Source organism: Falco biarmicus, chromosome 6 (genome assembly GCF_023638135.1).
Source record: "Falco biarmicus isolate bFalBia1 chromosome 6, bFalBia1.pri, whole genome shotgun sequence".
Lineage (NCBI taxonomy): Eukaryota > Metazoa > Chordata > Aves > Falconiformes > Falconidae > Falco > Falco biarmicus.
The window spans coordinates 34,326,296-34,351,177 of NC_079293.1; the positions used below are offsets into that span (position 1 = coordinate 34,326,296).

The 24,882-nt window shown below is 39.9% G+C and overlaps 1 protein-coding gene across 8 annotated transcripts in view; it reads right to left on the reverse strand.

Annotated features, from left to right (window-relative positions):
• The window catches only part of PUM2 (pumilio RNA binding family member 2), a 73,597-nt gene extending 48,715 nt beyond the window's left edge, over positions 1–24,882 (reverse strand). Inside the window, exons 1-2 of one of the 8 annotated variants that reach the window (XM_056342229.1) lie at positions 24,705–24,882; positions 19,858–19,969 (exon numbers count right to left, since the gene is read on the reverse strand). The gene's annotated coding sequence lies outside the window, so the exon portion shown is untranslated. Of the gene's footprint in view, positions 1–18,526; positions 18,586–18,786; positions 18,919–18,958; positions 19,061–19,857; positions 19,970–24,704 lie in introns of those variants that run through there. The other 7 variants (XM_056342230.1, XM_056342225.1, XM_056342224.1 and 4 more) reach the window with 7 other exon arrangements.

A 24,882-nucleotide genomic window follows, 5' to 3' on the forward strand; every position in this document is an offset into this window, starting at 1 on the left:
AGAAGCTCTATTGTCTTCAATGCTAGCCCTATCACTACAACAAAAGAAAACATACAGCATGACAGCCAAGCTAGATCTACTACATATAAAGGCATGCCCTTTATCCAGAGGAGAAACTTTGGTTTGGATCATCTGTATTACCAGGAATTTTTATTTTCTCTATTTCAATGTCAACATTCACCTGATTCATATGCTCCAGAAAGAAACATTGTAAATATACATTTTTAATCTCAAATTCAGATCATTAAAAAAACACCCTCTACTTTTATTAATTCCCTGTCACCTAGAATAACTCCTAAATTAAAAAAAATAAAGGCCTATGAAACATACTATTCAACATCTACAATTTTTTCCTGCTTTTGGTCGATTACATCTTTTTCCTTGTTTTTTTCTCCACCACAATCACTCTGAAGACACACACACCCTCCATTCACCACCTACCTGCTTTTAGGATTAGTTGCTATATCTAATCTTAGTTTTCAGGAATTGAACACCAAAAAGCCTTTCCAACTATGAGAAGCTGGCAATGGTTTCAAACTTCGGATCACATCAGATCATTCCACAGGGCCCTCAAATTATGCATAAATGGGTACTACACACCAAAACAGTTTTCAGGTGTAACAATTTCTCACATACTGCTGTTAAACAGATAGAACAGCTTAAGCATATCCATGAACTTTTACCCTGACATATCAATAGCAAATTCTGATCTTTTTCCACTTTCACTCAAACTGGATACAACATACTAGCACGTATTAGTCAATTTTTCATCACAGCATTAGGAATGAAATTCTAACACATAGTAAAAAAAAAATTTACATTTTTTTGGTAGACTTTCTTCCTAAAGTTTACACTTTTTCTCTCCCCCTGAATTTTACAAAATAATTTATTTTAATTCTCAAGGCCTATGCAAAAACCTTCCTTTACTCTGGCAAAGATCCTAGTAAGAGTAGCTATCTCATTTCTCCTGTATTTTGCTACTACCTCATACTATGTTCACAGGACAATCCTCAATCCTGAGTGCTGCAACATTTAACCAATAGATCTAGTTCAGGACACAGCTAAGCACATCTAGCCAGCTACTGATGGAGGCAGTCCTTCCATCTTTCCCCAACAGCTTTTACCGTCCCCCTTACAATGAACTTGGTGATCAAGTAAAATGTTTGATTCAGAAGTTTTTTTCCTACTACTTCTTCCACACATGAGAATTTCACCAGACGAGCCAGATGAAGTGGCTAAAACACCACAGCGATGAGACCACTATATTTCACACGGGGAAAGCAACAAGAAGAAACTGGTCTGGAGCAAGGTGAAGTAGGAATACCTGCTGACCGGCAGCTACATGATAAACCAGTAACATGAAACTGTGTCCTCACATAGGACAGAATTCAGGAGGCAGACTGGATAGTCATCTAGGATTACGACAAGAAACACTGCTTAAAATAATTCCAGTTTCTGGAATCCAGACAGCCAGATCCAGATCTAAGGACAAGTACTCTCTCCAATAACCCTGAATCCTGCCAGAAATAAGCTTCTAACCATTTTCTTGCAAAAGCAAATCTCAGCCACTTCTGGGGGGAGGGGAAGAGTTGGAGAAAAATAATAGCAAAACAAAAATATAAAAGAGAAAGATATGAATTAATCTTATATATCAAAAACTGTTAAACCATCTGACCAGAAAGTAGGAAAACTATTTTTTCTGCATTAAGAAATTCCAAATCTCACCCCTTCCCTGCAGGTGATTACCCTAACCACTGTGACAAGGAAAAGGAAGACACATTTTGCTGTTGAAGCTGTAGTACTAGGCCAGAAATTCAACACAAAACACCCAATAATTACAGTACTGGCTGGAAAGAAAGGGAAGCTGCTGTTCACATTGCAAAAGCTTCAACTTTTTTTTCTCTTTTTTTTCTTTATTTTGCTGTATGACTAATGCAAAATATCTTCCTAATAGTTTCTACAGGGGCGGGTCTTCTGCAGCATTTATCTTATATATGATATATGTTTATAGCAGAGACTTAGCATTATTAGCAATTTAAACTAATTTAAGAACATAAAAATGGGTATTTTTAAAACATGATACATAGAAACTCTGCCAGCCCTCCATTAAATTAAACACTGACTTGTAAAGCCATGTCAGACACTTGATTAGGTATTAAAAAACATAACAAAAATATTTCAGATGGGTAGCCAGCTTGAAATTAGGAAATAAAACCAGTATTTAATACAGATTAAACATGAGACAGAAATCTATTAGGTATTTATAACAAAGGACAAAACGCCTAAACTGCAAATGCCCAAACTTCTATCATGAGATACTGCAGTTCAGGGCTGTATACAGAGATTTCTACTCCAGAATCTATTTTGCCAAGTTACCTAAACCGTCATTATTTTGGTTTAGAGGGCAGCCAACAGTGCATCCAGATAAAAGCTGTTGAGCAGCTGAACAGGCAGCTACCAGAATCACAACTGAACTGTTTTGTACACAAGATGGTTACATAATACTAAATATTTTGTGTAACGTTTTAAGAAAACAAGGCATTTGTTTGATTAAGGCTGGCTTTGGCTAGATGCATCTTCTCATGCCTCTTTGAAGCCTCAAGGAACCAAAGGTTTGATTACTACCAAAAATGGTTAATAAAAGTTGCTGCTCCCAAGTAATTCAAATTCTACAGGTATGCTATGTTCTGAAAAGAGGTAACATTTTCTGAGGACCACAAGGAACAACACAACTGCAGACTTAACCAAATACTCCAAAATGTTCAAGCTCCTTAAGCAGTCCAAAGAAACAAGATGTTAGGCATTTCTGACAAATTGTTTAGGCAACCAATTTTAAATTCTGACACATATTTCCATGGTTATAATCTCAAAAGCAGAACATCTTCCCTCATTAAGTATTTAACAATTATCATTGCATTAAAATACAGTATTCTGAAACCCAACTTGAACTTTTTGCAGGTAAGTCAGTAATTCTTCAATCCCTGTATTTTAAGCTTCTTAACATATTCTCAGATTGAACTATACTTTTCCACTATATGACCCTTGATACACTGAAACACTTTAACAACAGCAAATTTAGTTTGTCAATTTAGTTGGCTTGGCTCAGCAATCACTCTGGATCTTAATGTTCTCCTGGGTTTTTTGCCTTGTGACTTCGTATTGTAGTTTGAGAAGCCATCCTCCCAGTGCTGAGGCCACCCAACAATGAAAAAAAAAAAAAAGTAACTACTGGATTTCAAGGGAAGGTTTCTGCAGCACATAGCAAGAGGAGGGGAAAAAAAAATACACTCGGCAAAAGCATTGCCCAGTCTGCTAAAAAATCTAAGTCAAAGGGGCAAGGTGATCATAAGACCTGACACTTGCATACACAACACTGACCAATGTTTTACTTGCTTTCTTTTCAATTGTATCAGTAATCTGGATGCATGCACACAGGAGAAAGTAATTTCCTAGGTTTTTATCAAGTGCACATATATAAAAATTTATATAAAATTATGCTGGATAGCATCTCAAAAGTCACTGCCAGATCTGAAAATTACAAATCTGCTTGTATAGTCCCCTTGCCGACAGACTACACAGAGCAAGCATGAAGCAGAGGAAAGTGATGGACATCTTGCCACCTGCTTCACAACCACGTGATGGTTTATTGGCCTAACAAGATTCAGGAATCTTGGGTTCTGTTCCCAGCTGTGGAACAAAACATGCTCCAAGAAGTAGGTAATAGCACACTTGTTTCCCCTGAACATGAACTCTTCCATCACATAAGAAACTTCTCTCTTCCTTGCACAGGCTTTCATGCCTGTCTTCCCATATGACAAGTTCCAAGTTTCGCCTCAAGAGTGGTAAAAAAGTTTTTCTAAACTACTGTCAGGTGTCCTCAAGCTCAGGATTTTAAACCCTACAGTCAAAGAGTGGCAGAACTATCAGCCTCACATAAATCAATAACAATGTGTCTGTGCTGAAACCAGATTTTGTAACTATTTACACTGTTTGCTCCATTTGAGGAGCTAAAGTGATACATTCCAACACAAGTAGGGAATATAGTTTATACTAAAAAACTTAGCAGGTTTCTCACCAGAGTCTTAATTGTATAAGAAATTATCGACTCAAAAGAGTTTAAGAATGTACAGAACAGGGAGTCAGGGTGACAGATGTTGCAGAAGATTGTAAAATTAAAGTCTAGAGAAGAGAGAGTTGATTAAAAGTTATCTATAATTTTACTAAAGAAAAGAATCCCAGAAAAACTTGTCCAATTAGTTTATATAAACAGGAAATTATTTAAAAAAAAAAAAAAATTAAAACAACTGATTGAAATAACGTTTATCAGTTTTTTAAACTTTTTATTTAAATGAGCTACAAACAAAGGTAATTCTTAAAGGGGGTCCACTGGTCCTTTACAGCTTGTAAATCAAACTGAAGAACTCTTTCATACAAGAAACTGTATACAGGTTTAATCTTCAGTGTGAAAGTTTAGGTGTGATCCCACTTAGTTTGGTGAGACTCTTAACCTACCCACTACTGCACTTCAACATGTGTGTATTATTCTGCATCTCTTACACCAATGTTCCTGCATAAATATACCACAAACAAAAAAAGGAAGACATTACATAAACTCAGAAGTTTGAAAACAACGCTGTGAAATGTAAGGTGAATTTCAGTTCTTGTCTAAACTTATTATTTAATTGGTGCCAATTCCTTAATATAGGCACATGACAAATTTCTTTTTTTCCAATTTAGAAAATTACTTTTCTTGTTAAGCTAGTCAGTCAGCATCACCTTCCTATAACAGAGTAATAAATGCTACTGGTCATGTAACAAAAGTTTAGAGGAATTCAGACAAATTTCTAACTATTATTTTTCCATTCTACACCAACAGGCTTTATCAGTTGAGTAGCAACACTCACGGCTACTTCTGTAAGGAAACCTGACACTAACTTGCTGCATCGCTGTTTCAAGACATCAGCCTTCCTTAGTTCATAGTTAGCTCTTATTCAAAAACTTTACTTAGTAAGTTAAAAAACCATGAAAAACTTGAGGCTCTGTAGGCAATATGTTATAAAAAAAGGCTTAAAACTGCCTTTTCTGAAGACTAAAACTGTACAAACCCAATACTTACCTATACACAACCAAGAACTACGGACAATTTATCTCCATTTATGTGTGTTGTAATGATTAATGAGATATGACTTCCATTCTAACAGAAAGTCAACAGGCTTTTCTTAAACATGTTAACAAGAATCAAAACAATTACAACGTACAGGCCTAGAATCAAGTAAAAATTTCTGTAAGTTAACATTATACACTGCAATCAAGACTTTCTTTGCTAATATGTTTTCTTTAGATATGTACATTATTTCCACTTCTCTATTTGCTGCCAGAGAATCCAAAGCAGAACATTTCACACACACACCCTGAGAAATAAAAAAACAGCTTTTAATTTTTGTTTCAAAAATTACTTATTTTTTCAGAACCACCTTAAGAAGAATGTGATTTTAAGGAATCACATGGAATGTAACTGATTTATAAACAATGTAATTTATACCAAGAAAAAGATTTTGTACATATACACAAACCTCCCCCTCATTAACAGTAGGGCTGAGGAAATTACAAGTCACTGACAGAATTTCCAGGAAACTCTTTTCTTTCATGTTATTGTAGCACTGATACCAGAAAAGTTCTCCCACCCCCAGCAATTGTCGATATACAGCAATCCCCTTCTTTGGAGCATTTACTTTCATTTTCTTCACTCCTGAGTATGGCAGATATATTTCCCATACCATTCATTTTTCAAGGATACAGTTTTCAAGAACACTAGATTGAAAAACTGAAGTTCCACCAGTAATTCTCCTGCCCAGAAATTTCTAGCATCATGACTTCTCCCTCAAAGCCCCAGTAACCTTTCAACAAGCTCTGATGTTTGGTTGGGTTTTTTTCTCCTCCAGCTGGCAAGAGGACATGCGGGAATACCAATACAGTCTAATCTTCTCCAACTGGGCACTAAAGCCAGAGCTGAAGAAATGGAACTACGTAGTCTTTAGACCAGGGGTCCTCAAACTACAGCCTGCGGGCCAGATACAGCCCCCCAGGGTCCTCAATCTGGCCCCCAGTATTTACAGAACCCCCCTGCCCCCCCCTCCTCCCCCGCCGGGGGTTGGGGGGGAAACCAAGCAGCCACAGATGACTGCCTGCCACTTCATCCGCGCGCCGGCCCCCTGGTTAAAAAGTTTGAGGACCCCTGCTTTAGACAATTAATTGTATCACAGGTTGTACAAAAACAATCCAAAATTTTTAGACTTTTCAATTCACTATGAATAACTAGTTGTTCTAAAGAAAGCTGCTGATAAAACACACAACTTCTCTGTAACACCAGCGTAAAATGCCAGTGAAAAAAACCCACAGGTTTCAAATACATCAAAGTCTCCTTCAAAATCTACCTTGACTCTTCCATCCTTTTAACTCCGAATAATTTTAAGGACAGTCAGAGAGCAGCAAAGCATATTTCTTTTAATGTATTTTAAAGAATTACTGTAAGGAAGCATATGTGTTTTTTTCTTTATCTGTCTACAGCAGGGGAATGGACACTTAAACAAATTGCTGTTATCACTTTTTTCAGCTGTTTTCTAAGTATGTTCTCTTTGGACAATGTATGTATTCAAACTAACCACAGATTTCTACAATTGCCTAAAAGCTGGGAAAAAAACCAGCCAACTGTAAAAAACCTAAAGAGACTACTTCTAATTCAATAAGTCTCATTTCTAATTCAGTAAAAGCAGCAGCTTAGCCTTGGACATTAATATCTCATTAAATGTTGGCCAGCATAGTCCTTCAACAGAAGTCTAAAATAATACCAAAGAATTTGTACTGATGACAATTAAGCAACTAGAAACAAAGGAGGGTATTTATAATTCAAATTGAAATGATAAAAGCTTTGCAACAAAACCTGGTTCAAGGATTGGCATTAAAACATCTGTGTTACAATGGATTTAAAGTCAAGTTTTTCAACCTTTTCACTTAAGCAGCCAAAAATTTAAGAGCACTTACAGAAATACAAAATTTACAAAATACAAAAATTTTAAAGCAGCTACCAGCACATAAACAGCAGAACTTCGGGAAGGCAGAAGCAGTGACTTGACAAAAAATTCCCATGTTTGAATTACCAGCTAAAAAATATGGTAATTGCCATTTCCATATTTTGATACAAAGAGGTGATCTTACAGGCAAAATTTCTTATTACATTTCTAAATTCCAGGTTATTCATTCTAATATTTTTAGATTCTAATTCTAATAACTCTTAAATTCTAAAATTTAAGGGAATACTAATAAAAATAAAGTATTCCCTTAAATCATTTACCTGACTATGTGCTGGCCCCCTGCTTCCCTTCACGTATTTCCCTACCACTGCTTCGCTCCCTGTGAATTCCAACTTCCATTGTCTTCAATAAAGGAAAAAAAGCTTTCATATAACTCTTCTGTTACCTTCACAAAGATACACAAGGGCTCTAAACCACCCTGACTTGAAATGTAAACTGCACCAAACCGAGGTGGTTCAGAAAACTAAATGTAGCTCCTCCATGCAATAAAGCAGTCATACACTTTCACATGACCCAATTTTAGTCACATGAGAAAAAAAATAGCAAACTACATTCTAAACCTGCAGGTAAGAACTTAGATTAAGCAAAGTAAGTAACACTGACCCAAATTTTAAATGTTTTTATTTTCTTGCCACCTTTCATAACAGAAGGGAGTAAGAAAATATGGAGAAATATACTGCGAATGCAAAATGCCTGAATGACTATATGCAGCCATTTTTTCCCAAGCTTACTAGCTCCCACCACCTTATCCTGGATGTCTATGCTAAACTCTCCTAGAATGCCTAAACCAAGTTTTAGCTTTGGGACAAAACTCCACAACCACGTAATGATCACATTTAAAACAAGGCCTCCCTCACAATCCCACCTAGAATCCAGATCATATGGGAATAAAACGCAAAGAAACTTCCACTGGCTCCTTAAGCAGCGAGCTCGGGTCTTTGGTTCCCATTATGTCAAGCTCCAAGGTGCATAAATGCGTTGGCTGCTTCCAGCCCACATTACCTCCAGAAGCAGTGCTACCATTCAGATTTACGCTACTGTCAAAAATTCCTCACAGACCTGAACCAATCCTGCACAGAGCTACTGCTACACAAGTAAACAGGATAATTTATCTTTATGTAAATCAAAGAATGCACAGTTGACCACATGGTATTTGTTTTGCTGTAGTACCACAGCAGAGTCTCCCTATGCTAATTATTGAGTAAGCACAAGACCAAAAGGCTGCTTCAAGAGAGCTCTCAGTCTAAGCATAACACAGACTGATACAATGAGAAACTGAATTGGTAAAGTAAGTATAAAGTAGCCGTTTACATTAAGATACTCAGGAATGCATGAGTGCCAAACATGGAGACATCAAGGCAGGTGAAAATGCGAAGATTAACTCAATAAATAAATCGGCATGAAAAATCTGAAGGAAGCACAAGCACACTTGTGAATGTACTTAATAAAGACACAACTACTAGTGCAATCCACAAAGAGCGGGTAGCAGTTCACAGTTTGATAATGTACAATATGCAGTGGGTGGGAACTGGTCAAGTATCTCACGAGCTAAAACTATCAGCTGCAGTTTGAAATGCTGGTGAAAAAGTCAGAAACTATGCAGATGCATCAAAACAGGAAATGGGATTGGAAGGGGTAATTAAGGAAAAGGCTCTGAAGAACAGAAGTTACATGAAAAAAAACTTACTTGCACAAATCAGGTGACTGCAATTACTCTCCTTGTCCTGATGACAGTTAACATTAAGATCTCTATCCCATGCACTATGTGCTTGAAAGTACTACAAATACAAATCAAGTATCTGCAAAATTCAGTGCTGTAATTTTCTTCTCTTTAGCTAGGGAAGTGATTTACAGTATATCACAGAAAATTTCTCAATGTTTTTCTTTCAGCTGAATTACAAGAAAACACCTTGCAGTATGTCATAAAAGACTCCTTTGTAGCTGTTTCAAATCAGAGGGCAAAGACAGACAAGTTACCTCTTTCTAGTTATGTCGGCTGTCAGAAAGAACTATGAGAGTCACAAGCAGGTAATAAGGGGGTGTCTCAAGTATGCAGGCTGCAAGACATTCAGATTTTTTTAAAAACACACACAAAGCCACAACCTTAAATTTACCTGAAAAACTTCTGACACTTGCTTCAAATTATACAGCACTAGTATGATAAAAAAATCTCACCAAGAACTTATCAAACAAGGTTGTTTTAACAGGGCATACAACATTTTCCAAAACAGGAATCAAATGCCCTCCCCCCCGACACGCTCTCCCCTACCCACAATGGAAAATCCTTCCAATCCTAAGATTTCTTTTCCTAGATTGTGAGCCTTGAAAAGTTTTACTAAACTGCAAGTTTGAGAAGCTGCTTAAATCATACATGATTTAATGAATGTCAAATTCATAATCTGGGTTTCTAGTTAAGTGGAGCTAAACACTACCATAATTAATTGAAGAAAATAGCAAAATAAAAAAAATTAAAACCATTGAAAACACAGGAAGACAACACTAAAAAAGTTGTTACAGATCCTGTTGATTGCAAAAACAGAAATAAATGATCTTCAGAACAGCTTCAGACAGACGTTAACTTCACACGGAGAAGAAGCCATCAAGCTTTTGCTAAGACAGACTAACAATAAAAGGGAAGTATTTACTACATAGCTGCTTAGCACTTGAAAAAGTCTTAGAAGTATCTGTTTAAGAAAGTTATTTTGAAAGCACTTTAACATAGTTAAAATTCACAATTATACTTTATTTTTAAACTTAAGTAAAAGTTCCAAACAAAGTTAGGAAATAAAATATGGACTGCAAGCTCACTTCGATTTCTACAGACAGTTTTAAGTAGAATCTATGAAAGGAAGAACTAATGATTCAGGAAATGCAACTCCCACTGTAAAGTCGGAAACACATTTTGTTGTTCCCAGTTTGAATGATGAGATTATGTTCACTGTTCCAAGGGATGGCTGACTGTGAGGTCTCATATGGGAAAATTATTTCCCCATTTCAATTGCACAAACATATTAACTTATCTTATTTGAACAACAAACAAAATCTTATTGTTTAAAATCAAGGCAAAAATTTTTGCTAGAAGTTATCCGTTTTATCCTGGAGGAAGCATGTTAAACATTTGCACGTTTTATTAGTTTAATAACATCCACACATTTTTCTCATGGCTATATTAATTCTAATAGATCACCATCAAAGCCATGCCAAATACTTGCAAAAACCAACACACAGAGCTTCTCCTCCATATCACGGAAGTGTCAAAAAGCTCCTGAGCTCAGTCAAACTCTCTCCTTTTTTCTCTCCATCCCTCCAACGAAAAAGTTGTTTGGTTTTTTTTACAGCAGCTATTAACAAAGCTTCTGGAGAAGTTTGTAAATTTTAACACAAATGAGTTACAGCAACTGCAGTTCAACCAAACCTCTGTGCAAAGACATACTTCCTATTTTTTGTTTATAGCACCACTATCCTTCCAACGCTTTGAAAAGGCTGCTACAATCAAGAGTATTTCTCTGACATTCTTACTTCTCTTCAACTCTTCATCAGGAACTGACAAAGGCTTCAGTAGACCCAGCTGCAGGACTCTAATGTTTTCACCATGAGTTCCCACTTTTTCCTCTGCTGGAGGCAGAGAGAGCAGAAGCAGCAAACATGTTAAAATTTATAACCTGATGTATTTAAACTGCTGAAGTGCTTAAGTACTAGGGAAAAAACAGGACAAACAGCTTGGGCAGTACCACACTCTTAGCTCTTCACTTCAGCACATGGGAAGAACATTTGCAAGTACTCTGACATCTAAGAAAATCCAGAGCTTCTCAAAAACCTCATCTCTTTAACTCCAAATATTGCAGTGACTGCTGATCACCAACTCTTTGTATCCTAGGCAATTCTTCATTACAGAAGTGATATGAATTAATAACAAACAGATCACTAATCTATCTGCAGCCCCATAGGGATGTTAGCAAGAGGATGATGCCACAGTGGACGGCTGTCTTCCTCAAATGCTGTGCTATCTAAGAGCTTGAAGTGCTTTTCTGGTCTTAAGGGAAAGAAACTGTCAAAAAACCAAAGGAGTAGTCTATACCAAAAAGTTATAAAGGATAATGAACTAAACAAAAAACTATTTTAAAGGAAAATGAATGAGAGCCAGGGATTGTTATTTCTAGATTAAGAAATTTATACTTAATCCTGTTAGTCAGTAACTAGAAGCTCACTGCTGTTTTAATATGAAAGGTGGCAAAGGCAGTTTCTTGACTCAAATCAACACTTGTGGCTTTGACATCTTGCATTAAGGAGTTGTGTATGCATTACCTTTCAGCTGAGTGTCCAAAGATCTTTGGATATCACCCCCTCATGCAAATGAGTGTTCCTCTAGCCTCTGCCCTCCCTTATGCTGCCAATTATTCTGTACAGCCTCTCCCTCTGCCAGCAAAGTAGTTCAACATTCCAAAGTTTCTGCCATTTGGATAACTGTTGTCCATCATTTCAATTTTCTGTTGCTACAGCTGAAGCAACCATAGAAGAACACAGAATGTGAATGTTAACAATGTCACACATTTCTGTGCCTCTTATTCCAAAATGTTCTACGAGCCAACAATAATAGTTTTGAGTCAGAGTGGCTAGTTAATTTAGACAGCAATGTGTCTAGCATACACTTATCAAAAAGATTTCTTCCATCTCAACTAAGTGTTGAATTCCAAACAACTGTGGTGTGTTTCTATGTCCTGCTCTGCTCTTAAATGTGTGGCACCTGAAATTTTTCCATCACAGTCCTGGTAGTTTCCAAATTAGCATAATTAAGCCTCAGTCCTACCATGGAACTCCAGGATAACCTTATTGATCTTTCCCTGTGCTATCAATAGCCTCTAACACTACTGTGTATTAATACAGAATATTTCAGTTAGAAGGACCTTCTAGTCCAACTGTCTGACCAAAAGTTAAAGCATGTTATTAACGGCATGAACTGCCTCCCAACTATTGACACTTCACTTGCAATTCCCATAGTTGATTTCTCAATAATCCCTTATGAGGCACACTGACAAGCCATTCTTCAGGTTTTTAACCAGAGTAAAGATGAAGCACCCTACTGGGCAAATAATTACCTTCACTAAAGATGTTGTCTTGCCTTATACTTGATGATGCTCAGTTCTTTTCAAGACACTTCAGATGGCTTTCAAAAGACCAAGATGTTTCCCTAGTCTTCCCAGGAATTAGTTTCTTTGAATTAGTCAGGTATGTTTACTAACGTCTTTCTTTAGCACTTCAAGTAATTTGAAGATTCTTCAAAATCCAACACCAATTCCAGCCAAGTTGAGCTGATTTCTCTTAAGAAACCAAATTGCTCACAACTCCTCTTTCAACTCACTTCTACATACCACTCAGTCAAAAGTATTAGGTACCTTCTGGGATGGGAGTGAATACAAGGTTCTTCCACATTCTGCATTTACTTGAATTCACCTGTTAAGGCCTCAGACTTATGACAGTTTCTTGCCAGAAGACCAGTAGAATTTCTCAAGATACTTTAAGTAATCCTTACTTTCAATATATGAAAATTTCTTACTTTTTGTAATTATTTTTGCTTGAACAATCCCTGCTGAATTTAAAATTTTCTATTTTTGTATTTCACTTTCCATGCATTCTGAGTTCCTACTGAACCAGTGGGGCTACAGCTCCTGTATTCACAGAATAAACGGTGCAGTCTTGCTGTATTTATCTAAAATACTTTTTTATTACTTTGGCATTATCTTACATTCTTTGACTGCACTATGACATGCTCAAATTTATGTAAAATCCTTATGCTTAGGTAACACATGTTGAATCAAGAATTTCAGTATTATATCTTTTCTACTTCTCATATATATATGTATAAATAAGACAATCTTGGCAACTGGCTTTAGGTTGCCCTGCTTGAGCAGAGGGGTTGCACCAGATGACCTCCAGAGGACCCTTCCAACCTCATCCATTCTGTGTTATTTATCTACTATACTTGCTTCTATTAATTTTCTTTCCATTTTTTTCTCCAAATAGATAAAAAAATATCTTTCATATATTAATCTACACAGAGATTCTGTTTACACAATACTCACAGAACACAATCACAACTAAACTCCTTATACAGTTTGCATAAATTTAATTTTAGAAAACCTTCTTAAGTACTCCTAACTCAAAGAGTTGTCTGTTCTTTAAAAAACTAAACAGTAACTTCTGTCTTAACAAAATCCCCCCAAAACACTGGTACACAGAGAACACAAAGAACTGAAATGGAGACACTTGCTGATCTGTACTTCATTTCTTTCTGTTAGTTCAGATTGCTCAGGCAGAATGGGAGCAGTGAAAAATGGCACAACGTAAAGGCAGTATTAAGTCGGAAAGCACTGTTTTCACATGGGTAACAATGCATAGAGTGGCTTCCCCTTCACTAAATTTCTGTAACATGTAAAACCACTGAAGCACTTTAAAAAAAGACAAGAGTAGTTCCCCTGCATTCATCATTCAAGTTACCAGAAAACACACGAGGTTCATGACACTGACCTGCTGAAGGAATGAAGAAATATTTTGATGGACCTAACTGAATTAAATAAAGCTGCTGATTAAGACATGGCTCTGAATCCCACTGGGAGTAGAAAGCAGGTGGCAGAAGAGAGATGCAACTGTTACTCAGCATTTACTTATCTGTGAACAATTTTATCTATGTAACCTACCAGCCACAGGTAAGGCTAGCAAAAGTTGGCCCCTTAACCTGTGTAACAGACTGAACACCACCAAGGAAAATCCCAGTATTTTCATGCTCAGGAACTGTGTCCAAGTGGACAAACAGAATGTTGTAGAATTTTATATTTACAGAACTGCTTTACAGTTTCCTTATAAGTGTAATACAGATTGTGATACAGCATGAAGCAGGATGTCAAGGGTTTTTTTTTTTTATTTTGCAATATAAGAGGAAGGGGGGAAAAAGTAAGAGAGTAAAATCAGGAAAAAAATACCAAAAAAACCACTAAAGAATGAGAAAAAAACACAGATGAAGCAAAACACAGATACAGCAGATATTCCTGCTTTTAAAGACAGCAAATTTTGTGTATTCACATTTGCACCTATATTTACTACATTTTTGAACACATCCCATAAATCCTTGGGCTTAGGAAAGCACAAAAGTGTGGCACATTGCAAGATTCCTGGGGAAAGAAACCCATTCTTACCTGAAATTCAGAATGAAGTTTTTAAAGAAAAATTAGGAAGCTGTATCAGTTAAACATTTGGAGTAAAACCTTAGAACTGGATTTTTTTCTTCTAGATTACTACCTGCAAAAGGACAAAGTTGTTTTGATCTACACTTTTAATTCTACTACTTTACCTGAATTTTTTTTTACTTGCAAACATAACAAGATTGTGTGCTAAATCTGTATTACTTCCCACAAAGCCTAGCAGAAGCTAGTCTCTTTTCAAACTAAATGAATTATTTTGCATAAATTAAAACCTAATGATTTGATGGTATTGTGACCTGTCTTATTAGTAGGTACAGTAGGTATTTGCTTATTGTCAAAATACCTGACTAACATCAGTTCTGCAACTTCTTCAGACTATGTGACTATCTACCATTGATATATTCTGGGCACTGGTATGCCAAGAACCAAAGTTTCAGCAATACATCATAATGGAGATAAACAGCAAGATACTTGAAAAATGAGTCAAAATAGACTCATTTTTAGCCCAACTACACAAAATCTTCTCCAGTGAATCTAACTTCGTATTTAATCAATACATACATGTAAAGACTTAAGGAGCTAAACACACTGACCCAGCTTTTAAAAATTCACTTCCCCTTTGAAGAGATTTGTGAACAAATTCTGTACATAACTTCAGACCAGCCACACAAAGAAAAACTGCATACAACTAGCTCAATACATCACTGCAAATTCTTCCTCAAAATACCATGTACAAAATCTAACAACAAAGTTACGAACATAGGTCTGACACAACCCTGATTTCCATTAGGATTTACATGCCTAGAGCTTGTTACTGGCGAGAAAGACAGCCAGACCTATTACCCATAACTAGGCTTTGCCAATGCCTCAGTAGCACTGATGAAGCAAGGGGTAACCTATCCCAGAATTGTATGAAAAATTAAAACTGAAAATAATCAGAATTTCAAAATGTACACCAGATTACTCAGTCCAATGTACACAAATATATGTTGTAAAAATCTGCCTGTTAGAAAGTCTGCAGATGTGATATTTAGCACACTCAGTAGAGGACAGAGGACCATATCACCACTCTCAAGTTTATTAGAAATAGATGTACATACAAAACAGTTCGCAAAAAAGTCAAATGTAGATTATTAGAGATAGTTTTGCTACATTTCAGAGTCCCACATTTCTTTCTCAACTTGTAAGACAGTCGTCATAACGTCTTCAGAAATATTTCTTCTATGTCTACAACTGTTCTTAAATAGCCATGTTTAGAAAAAAAATCCATTAGCCAATAATGAAATAGAATCTTTAAAGATACCGCTAGAGATGACATCTGGTCTTTATTTGTAAGCTAAACATTTCACATACCAGCCCGAAAAGCTCTTGCCTACAATTCTAAAAGCCACAGCAGGTATTCCGGGTGGGATTCAAACTAAATCTTGTTATAAACTTTTGGTATGCAAGCTGTTACTATAAAATAAATTTTATACAACTTGTTTGAAATTACACCCAAGCAGCTAGAACTGAATATGTTTACATGTTCTGATGTCATTTAAAACTCTCTTCCACTATGTAACTATGAAGTGCCTCCAACTTCATTATTAAAAGCACTACATAACTGGTATTTGTTGTTAAAGGAGGAGAAAAACAAGCTTTTAAACGAAAGACTTCTTGTCCCACTTCTGAGACAAGAGCCCAGGCACTGGCTTTGTGACAACATTGGAAGGGTTGCATTGTGTGGAATAATCAAGACAACAGTTATGTTATGGGTGGGGAAAATACACATTAAATAAGTATTTTCAATTAAATTTACTGAAGAGAGGAGAAAAAAATGGTAACTCTTCAATATAATGCAGATAATACAAACAATAAGAAGTATTTATAAAGCATGTCTACTCTACAGCTTGTCCTTTCCTTTGCAGAGTTTCTATTAGAAACTTTTAAAAAAGAAAATACAATGTATTAATGATTATTTCACAGGAGATGCCCAACACAGAAAGCATTTAACATCCAAGAGAATTTTACTGCAATAGACAGTAAATTTTTATGTAATTCACCATTCAAAAAGGAGCATGAAGACATACAGGCAGGAATTCAAACCATCTACTGGATTACTCGCCTCTGTGTATAAAAACTTGGCTAATAATTGTGGGCTTTTAGAAACCACTGTACAAAGAAAAAACGATTAAGTTTTCAAGGAGAATGCTTTTAGAAAGCTCTCCATAATGCTGATTATTCAATGCACACTCACATATCATTAAATCAAGGTGGGGGGCAATATCTAAAAGTGAACTAGAAAGCACTGCTGAAAATCTGATCTAGTTCACAGTTTCAACAAGATGATGTCCTGTTAGCATACTTGCCCCATACATCTGCAATATCTGGCCCAATGAGAACACAGTAAAGAAACACTTGAGAAAATCTTGAGGAAAACACATACATAAAGCTTTCAATGTGCACTACAATCCTATGTAAGATTTAACATATACTGTCATAATAAGAAGAATCTTCTCAAGACAGGCGAGTCCAACTTTTTCAGCCAACTGTTTCTTGCACTATTATCTCAATCATGATACCAGATACAATTATAATTGCCTAGCACCATGCCAATATCCCTAACATAGAAGAAAAATATATTAAGTTCTACAGAGTGATACGGGGGGGGGGGGGGGGGGGGGGGGGGGGGGGGGGGAAGCAGGGAGTACCGTTCCCTATTAATGCACAAGAAAATACTATTCAAATAACATGGACTTTCCTACGTGCAATATCCACATAATAAACTGTAGAATCTGCATTATCAAGCAGTTTCTCACATGCATTTGCCTACTAACCATTCTACTGGGACAAATTCCAAATTTTCAACTCTCTGAACACTTCAGAAAACTGTCAGGTGATTTAGTGCCATTTCTACATACATAACCCAAACTATAGCGCCACTAAATTACCATTTCCCTTTTTTAAGTTTCCTTCTCCCACCTGCCAAAGACATTTATATTCACACTGACACAAAACTGAGTTGTAGACTAGAGAAAGGTAGACAATAATTCTCTCAGCTTCTCAACAAAACTGCGACTGTTGTCAACATTCAGTTTTAAACCTAGACGTGACTAAATACAACAAAATACTACGTTTTTCATGTAAAAAAGCATGGGATAGTGATTATATTTCAAATGCATTCATATCCCACATACCCGAACAGCTATACCATCAACTCGTGGTAACTAAGAAGGCCTGATCTCTCAGTCAAGATGCAGCAAAGACTTCAGCAAAAGAGAAACTAAAATAAATCTCAAAGTATTTTCTTAACACGTAGCACCAAAATGACAATTAGGCAATAGTTTTACCGATTCTCATTTGCAACAACCTACATAGCTAATACATGCCTACATTACCCAGAAAAAAGCATCCCAATATCAGCTGATATAACCTCTTTATCACATCACATATAAAGCACGCTACACATTTTGGTGTTAAGCCATCTTGCTTCGAACAGTAACTCAGAAGAATATAAGGCATCCCGAGTGTATTAATTTCTCTCAAGGAATTAGGAGGGTAAGGTTATGAAATACGCGAAAGAGAACAATGCCAAAAAAAAAAAAAAAAATCTTTGCACAATGACTGCCAAGGAGATTAAAACCCGAACTGTTAGTTGTAAGCAAGATCCACTCAGGGCAGCTGGCATTTTTCTCAACTTTTTGTTATTGTAGTCTGCACAGACACGTTTGAAGGAAAATTAAAACCTAACACTTCATTGTGTGATACCAACTACCGAAAGCATTTGGTCTGCTCGCTCCACCCTCAGAAAGCAGTCATTATCCTTAACAGCACTAAAAAGAAAGAACACAAGTTTTCACGCTTTCGGTAGGTTTAAACAAAGCCCATATTACCCAAATCCTGCACGCACGCAATTGTCCGCGGGGCCGCCGAAACGCCGCCCCCGTGCCCCCGGCGCCGCACGGCGCTCCGCACCGCAGCCCATTGTAACACCCGGCGGCGCGTGTCCGCCCCCCGGCCTGCCCGAGCTCCCGTCACCCGCCCCGGTACCGCTCCCACCTGGACCCCCACCGCCGCCGAGGGCCCGGCCCCCGCGCTTCCCCCCGGCCACAACCTCGCCCCTCCAGCGCGCTGGGTTCCCGCTCCCCTCGGCTCGCCCTGAGCACAATGCCGCTCCCGCCCCCGCCAGAGGCGCCTCCGCCCGCCCCCCTCACACCGACGGCGCCGCCGCCGCCTCCCCTCACGGCGCTCCCTCCCCACCTCGGCGCCGCTCCCCGGCGAGCCGGGAGGACACAAAGGCGGCGAGGCGCGGGCGGCCGCCGAGCAGGCCCCGCGCCGCCCGGTGACCTGCCACAACATGGCCCCCTCCCGCTCTCCTCCTCCCCTCCCTCTCCCCTCCCCTCCCTCGGCGCGCAGCCGAGGCCGAAGACAAAAGGGGGCTGGAAAAAGGGGGGGCCCGCCCGCCCGCTCCGCCCGCCCGCGGCCTAGCCGGCGCGGCCCCGGCCCCCGAGGGTACTCACGGGCTGGCTGGCGGCGCTGCTCGCTGCGATGGAGCCGGAGCGGGCCCTGGGACACCCCTGCCCGCTCGCCGCCGCCCCGCCGCCGCCGCCGCCGCCCTCCTCCTCCTCCTCCTCCCTCTCAGCGCCTCTCCTTCCTGCCTCCCCTCCCCCCCTTCAGCCGCGAGGGGCTCACAACAACATGGCGGGAGGGCGAGCCCGGCGCGCACAGAGGGAGAGGGACAGCGAGAGCGCGGCAAACCTCCCCCCGCCGCCGCCGCCGCTGCCGCCGCTCGCCCCTGCCGCCGCCACAGCGCATGCGCGCCCGAGCCCGGGAGGGAGGCGGCGAGGGAGAAGGAGGTGGCGGCCCCCGGCCCCTTCCGCCGCGCGCCGCGCATGCGCCGCCGGCCAGCCCGAGCGCGGCCTCCGGGCCCCCGCCCCTCCGCGCGGCCGCTCCGAGCCCTGTTCCCTCCCGCCGCACGGGCCGCTCAGACGGGGCTCCTGCGGGGGCTCTGCGCTGGGGTTTTTCCTTCGTTTTTCGCCTTCGGGGAGGAGTGGCGGTGGAGGCGGTGCCCGGCCGGAGGCCCGGGGTTAGGAGACAAAGGGGAGGGCGAGGCCCGTTTTCAGGGGCGCCCGGTAGCGGCTGAGACCTTAGGCTCAGCGCCGCCCGCGGGGGAGGTTACCGTGGTTTTACAATAAACAGAAACGCATCACCCTGGTTATTAATTAACTATTGTGCCGGTGGTTGCTGCGAGATGATTTTGGGAAAAGAGCTAGTTATTTCCTTCCCTCGAGAGAGTTAAATGCTGTCTCTGTGATAACAGCTGGGTGGTTGCTCTTGGTAAATACAGTGCTGGATGCTAGTAAAACCTTGCTAGTGATGGTTTTAAGCCGTCTCACTCAATACGAGCATAAATTCTACCTATTTAGTTGCCCCTGATAAACGAGAGGGAGCTCTGCCTGTCGGTGACGTTTCGAAATGCGGATTTCACAAGTGAATGCACAGGTTTGCCTTTTTAACCGTTCTGAAAGGAGCCTGGTTAGAGAGCGCTCCATTTCAGGAAGCAGCACGCAGGTGCTATCCACAGATCAAACCTTCAGACGAAACCCGGTTGTCTGTCCTGCAGCAGCTGTTCAGAATGCTGCTACCGGCTGTATTTTCCGTAGGCAGAAGGGAGGCAGGCGCCGCCAGTCCCGGTGACTTGTTCTGGGTATGGAAGGGGAAGAGCAGGCAAGTTAGGGTGCAGGAATACCACGTGTACTGGTGCTACCGCTGGCAGCAGCAGTTGTGGTGATGAGATGTCTGGGACTACCAACTGCGTTCTTAAAAATAGAGATGTCTCGAAGGAAAAAACCCTCACGGTTTTCAGTATTTATAGACATGGTTAAAAACATGAAGGTTCCCAGCTCCTGATAAAGATAGAAACATTTTCCCAAGAAATGAAAATGATTTCTTTGGCTTAATACTAGTCAGCTAAGTACCCAGATGTCTGTAGTCTGCCTCTGCTTGTGTGGCTAATCCCTGTGATCCTGTGTCCTGTCCCACTGCCACCTTTGGACTGTCTCCAGGGAGGCTGCAGGGCTGGAAAGCCAATTCCTTTGCTTACTTGAGGAGACAAGGCCTCCAAGTCACAGGCTCCAACTTAGCCCTTCACTTCAGGCAGACTGGCTGGGACTGGAGAAAACCCTGTTACACTCTTGGCATCCTGAACACTTGGAGCAGCTGGTCTACATTACACCAGCTCTCTTGCTCAGACCCTTTTGGGGACCATATTTGTCCTGGATAATTCTGATCAGTGTTTGTATAAAGCATTAAATGTCCAGGAAGAACACAGCATGCATTTGATTAGCATAAGCTTGAACAACTCTACATTGGTTTGCTTTTCAGTACTGGAAAATCCAACCTGATCACAAAACAAAAATGTTTAAGTGCAGTCACTTTGGGATTTGATCTGAGAAATGCAATGGCTTGGTTATATTCTAAAAAAAGAAAGACAAAAAATATTCCACCACCACCACCGCCAATTTAATGATGGCACTGAAGTTTTTTTGTCTCATGCTAAAACAGTTCAAAAAAAGTCTCTCTCAACTTTGTTCTGAGTGGAAACTTTAAAAGTACTTAATACTTTAGATAGTTTAACTCAGTATCACTCCATTACAAAATGCTTTTCCTAGCTATTCCTATTTTTAAGGAGGTGTTAACAGCTGACTGGGCTCTGCTTACACTCCAAACGTTTCAGATAAACTCCATTAACACAGTTATGCTTTGTTTTTTTCTATGAATAAGCATCCTCAGTGAAAAATACTAAACAAATGGTACAGTCTACAGTTTAGAATGGTAGCCAAGGATAAGGAAAGCCTGGATGCTGTTGCCTTCCTCCACAGTCTTCCTGTGAGACCTTGGGCAAGGTACTTAACTGAAGAGCACTCACAGAAACTGAAAGCTGCAGTCCTAACCACTCCCACCTCAGCTAGTGTCTAATCCTGAAGGTGTCTACATTCTCTAAAGCCACAAACTTCAGGACCTAAAACTCTGTACATGAACAAAAATTTGTTCTGTTGTGCCACGACATCCACGTCTCCCAGCAGTCTTGACAGGCAGTGCTGTTAGATCTAGCAGAGTAGCAAATAATTAACCTATATTAATTAAAACCAAGGTACTCCTCTGTGAAAATGAAACAACTAGATGTGGCACACCTCAGAGCACGTCCAGAAAATACATGGGTCCCTACAAAAGCTTGCACTCTTTTAAAACAAAGTGTACAACACCCTTCATGCGCAGGACTGGGGAGCACCCAGATTTTATTCCTCTGCTCAAGATTCACAGCTCTGACTTCCTTAGAGCGAGTCCCCAAAACCAGCAGGCTACTTTGGCTGCCCTCTGCTGCAGCTGGGCTGTTCTGCAGGGAAGAATTCAGGATCTTAGTCTCCTATCTTCTACTTAATGGCCTTGCTGGCCTTGCAGTCATAGAATCATAGAATGATCTGGGTTGGAAGGGACCTTTAATGATCCTCTAGTCCAAACACCAAGTCTATCTCCAGTCTAATCCCCAGTCTAACTACTATCCTACTGCTTAAGAGGAGCAGTCATAAATGGGTGAGCCTCTCTCAGTTCTCTGAAATAACAGCTGCTGTTAACTACCTGCCACCTTCACAGAAGGACAGCACTCCAATCGGAAGCAGTTAGAGCTGTCTGTCCATGTTTCAGAGTAGGGCCCTGGAATGGTGGTTTATATCCTTAGTGTGTCCCTTGTTAGCTACATCTCGGTAAGACACACTGATCTGGATGTATGTTTTGAGCATTTGGAGAAGCAGATCCTGTTCTGAAGTTACTAATTTTCCCACATACTGTGTCACAAATCTAGTCACTCAGTGCACAACCCTGGATTCCACTTTGTCAACAGCCACACAATTAATTAATTAAAAGATCCATGAGTCTGAAGTACTACATTCACAAGACTTGCTGCTAAATGCATCACTATAGGAAACCGTCAATATTTCATGTTTTAGGCAGTGACCACAATATGTAGGAGAGTTTACCGAGATAAGAACTGGCCCAGTGGGCCAAGCATCCCCTTTAGCTAGCCCCTGCCCAGGGCCTCAGGGGAATGTGCTTACAAGCCACCGACTCTTACTGAGTGGCTTTCCAATCCACGCATCCTTTTGCCCCACCATTGCTTCAAAACCCCAGCCTTCCCCTGCCATAACCATCCACCATGCTAACTCAGGGTTGACTTTTCTGTGTTATTGCTATTGCTACCATGTAACCTGTTCATTAACTCAGCTCCTGCTGCATCTCATTGTACTGATACTGTTGCCTTAATTCCTACAAACTTCACGGCCTATTCCTGTTTCAACCCTCTCTCTTCTGACACAAAAATATCCCATTTAACACAAAAGCTGGCCCAAAAAGGCCTTCCTTCAGTACGATTCCTGTAAACCCATTTGACAACAGCCAGGATCTCAGTGCAATTAAAAGCCCAGTCAGTTCCATTGCTCAAATTTGTGCTAGTATTTCCATTTGTTTCCCCCATTTGTCTGTGCAACTGTGTTTCTTCAAGGAAGACCATCGGGGGGTGGGGGTGGGGCATGGAGGAGTGTTCAGACTAGCTAGCAACTGGCATAACATACTGAGCTAGTGTAAATTAGAACACTTCAGTTTAGCACTAGGAGAAAATTCACAGCTGAATTATAATTTAGCCACTAATCCCATTTTTTGAATGTGCTCATTACTATATTACTGTTCTAAAATGCAGAGATGCTGACTTGACATTCAGTTACATGGTCATCATACCTGTAGACATGATCAGCTTTTCTAAAGAAGCTGTTCTGCAAGAGGTTTAAAGGGAATGCATGAGGGGAGGTGTCAGCGAACAGAGCGCGCAGCCCTGCAGCACAGATCTTTGAGAAAGAAGTGTGTCTTGTGGGAGTGCTTTGCTAAGTAAGTCTATGCTAGAATGGCCAAGAAGGTGTCAGCTGAAGACTTGTTTCACCGGCAAGACAGCTTTTGTCCCCAGGTCATTCACCCCCTCATAATTGGCTGAGGTATAAACAAACTTCATAAACATACCTCAGAGTCACAACCGCCAGACAGACATTGTTACACAACAAGAGTAACTAATGGCATCACTTCGTGTACATGAATGTGAATAGCTTTGGAGTGGCAAAGGCAGAGATAACGCCAGCTGTTTTTTTACATTCCCATTCACTTGGTTGACAACAGAGTGGCTATCAACGTTTATCTTAAGAAAAAACCTGGGTGTCTCAATACAAGTATATTTTTCTTTCCAGTGGAGAATTAAGTTCCAGGAACTTCATGCTGAATGCAGACTGTGCCTCTTAGAACTGGAGATTGCATATTTCACTCAGTACAAAGAATGAAACCTCAAAGAAGAGCATCAAATTGACTCTTGCTTATTTTATATATTAAGCAGAAAATAGTAAATGCTCCAGTTTCTAAAAAGGGGAAAAAAAGTTCAAAGAAATATCCCAGGCAATGGAGGCAATCACAAGAGCTCTGACTAGGAGACAGTGGGGGTTTTTTGTGCACTTAGAATAAGATAGTTCAGCCAGGTCAGAACCACAAAGAGTGGGCAGAATGTGGGTTTTTTCCCCCTCTCCTAAGGAAAAACATTCTAAGAATCCTAAAAGCATATCCGTAAGTTTTAATTTTGTGGCATAAAGTCTCACCAACTTAACTTGCGTGAACTAGAAATTCTCTGTATCTTCAAAAATGACAAGCCATAGTACAGAGGATAAGCTAGAATAAACATCTGCAACAGTACTTTGGTTTATATAATTTATCTCATCTTAGGTTCATCAACACCTTCTGCCTATTGCCGTATCATATATTGGTGCTCCTAGCTGCAGTAGGTTCTTCTAATAAGGTTCTCAACGAGCAGCCCAGCACCAAGTGGACTTTGCTTAGGGTAATACTGGACATCTGTGGTCATCTTTGCTCTTGTGGTGTAACCACTAGACTATGTATTTTTTCATCTATTTTAACCATACGTGAAGCTCACCAGAATTTTCTCTTCTTACACAGTGGCAAGGGGGCTGACCGCAAGCAATAACATACGTCTACATGACTGGACGCATCATTTGAATACAAAAATGCAGCACAGACATATTTACTCAGAGCTAGTTAAGACCCACATTCTGACTCACCGTTATGGCATGAAGACATATGCACTGGCCCCCATTTCCACAAAGAGAATGCAAACCTTACTCTATGCCAACCATGCCTTCAGAACAACAAGGCATAGTGCAGTAAATGTACAACACCGGAGATACAGTCAGGAAGGGAAATCCTAGCTTGCTTCCTGAGCATAAACAAAATGGTTGAGCACTGTAATACTGAAAAGTAGGTGTCAATGTTATGCATGTATTGCATAAAGTATTACATAAATAGCGACAGTGTATTCATACATATGTGGGCTTACCTTTAATTATATCTGTAGGCTTCACAGACTTCTAAAGTACCTTTTCTGTTTCCAGTGCATTCCTCTTCCTAGGCAGTTAGTCAAGCAGAATAAAACAAAAAAATCCATCAAGCTGAAATAATGTATTTTTAATACTGGAAAATTCAAGTTCTTTTTCAGTCAGCTCTCCCGCTCTTAC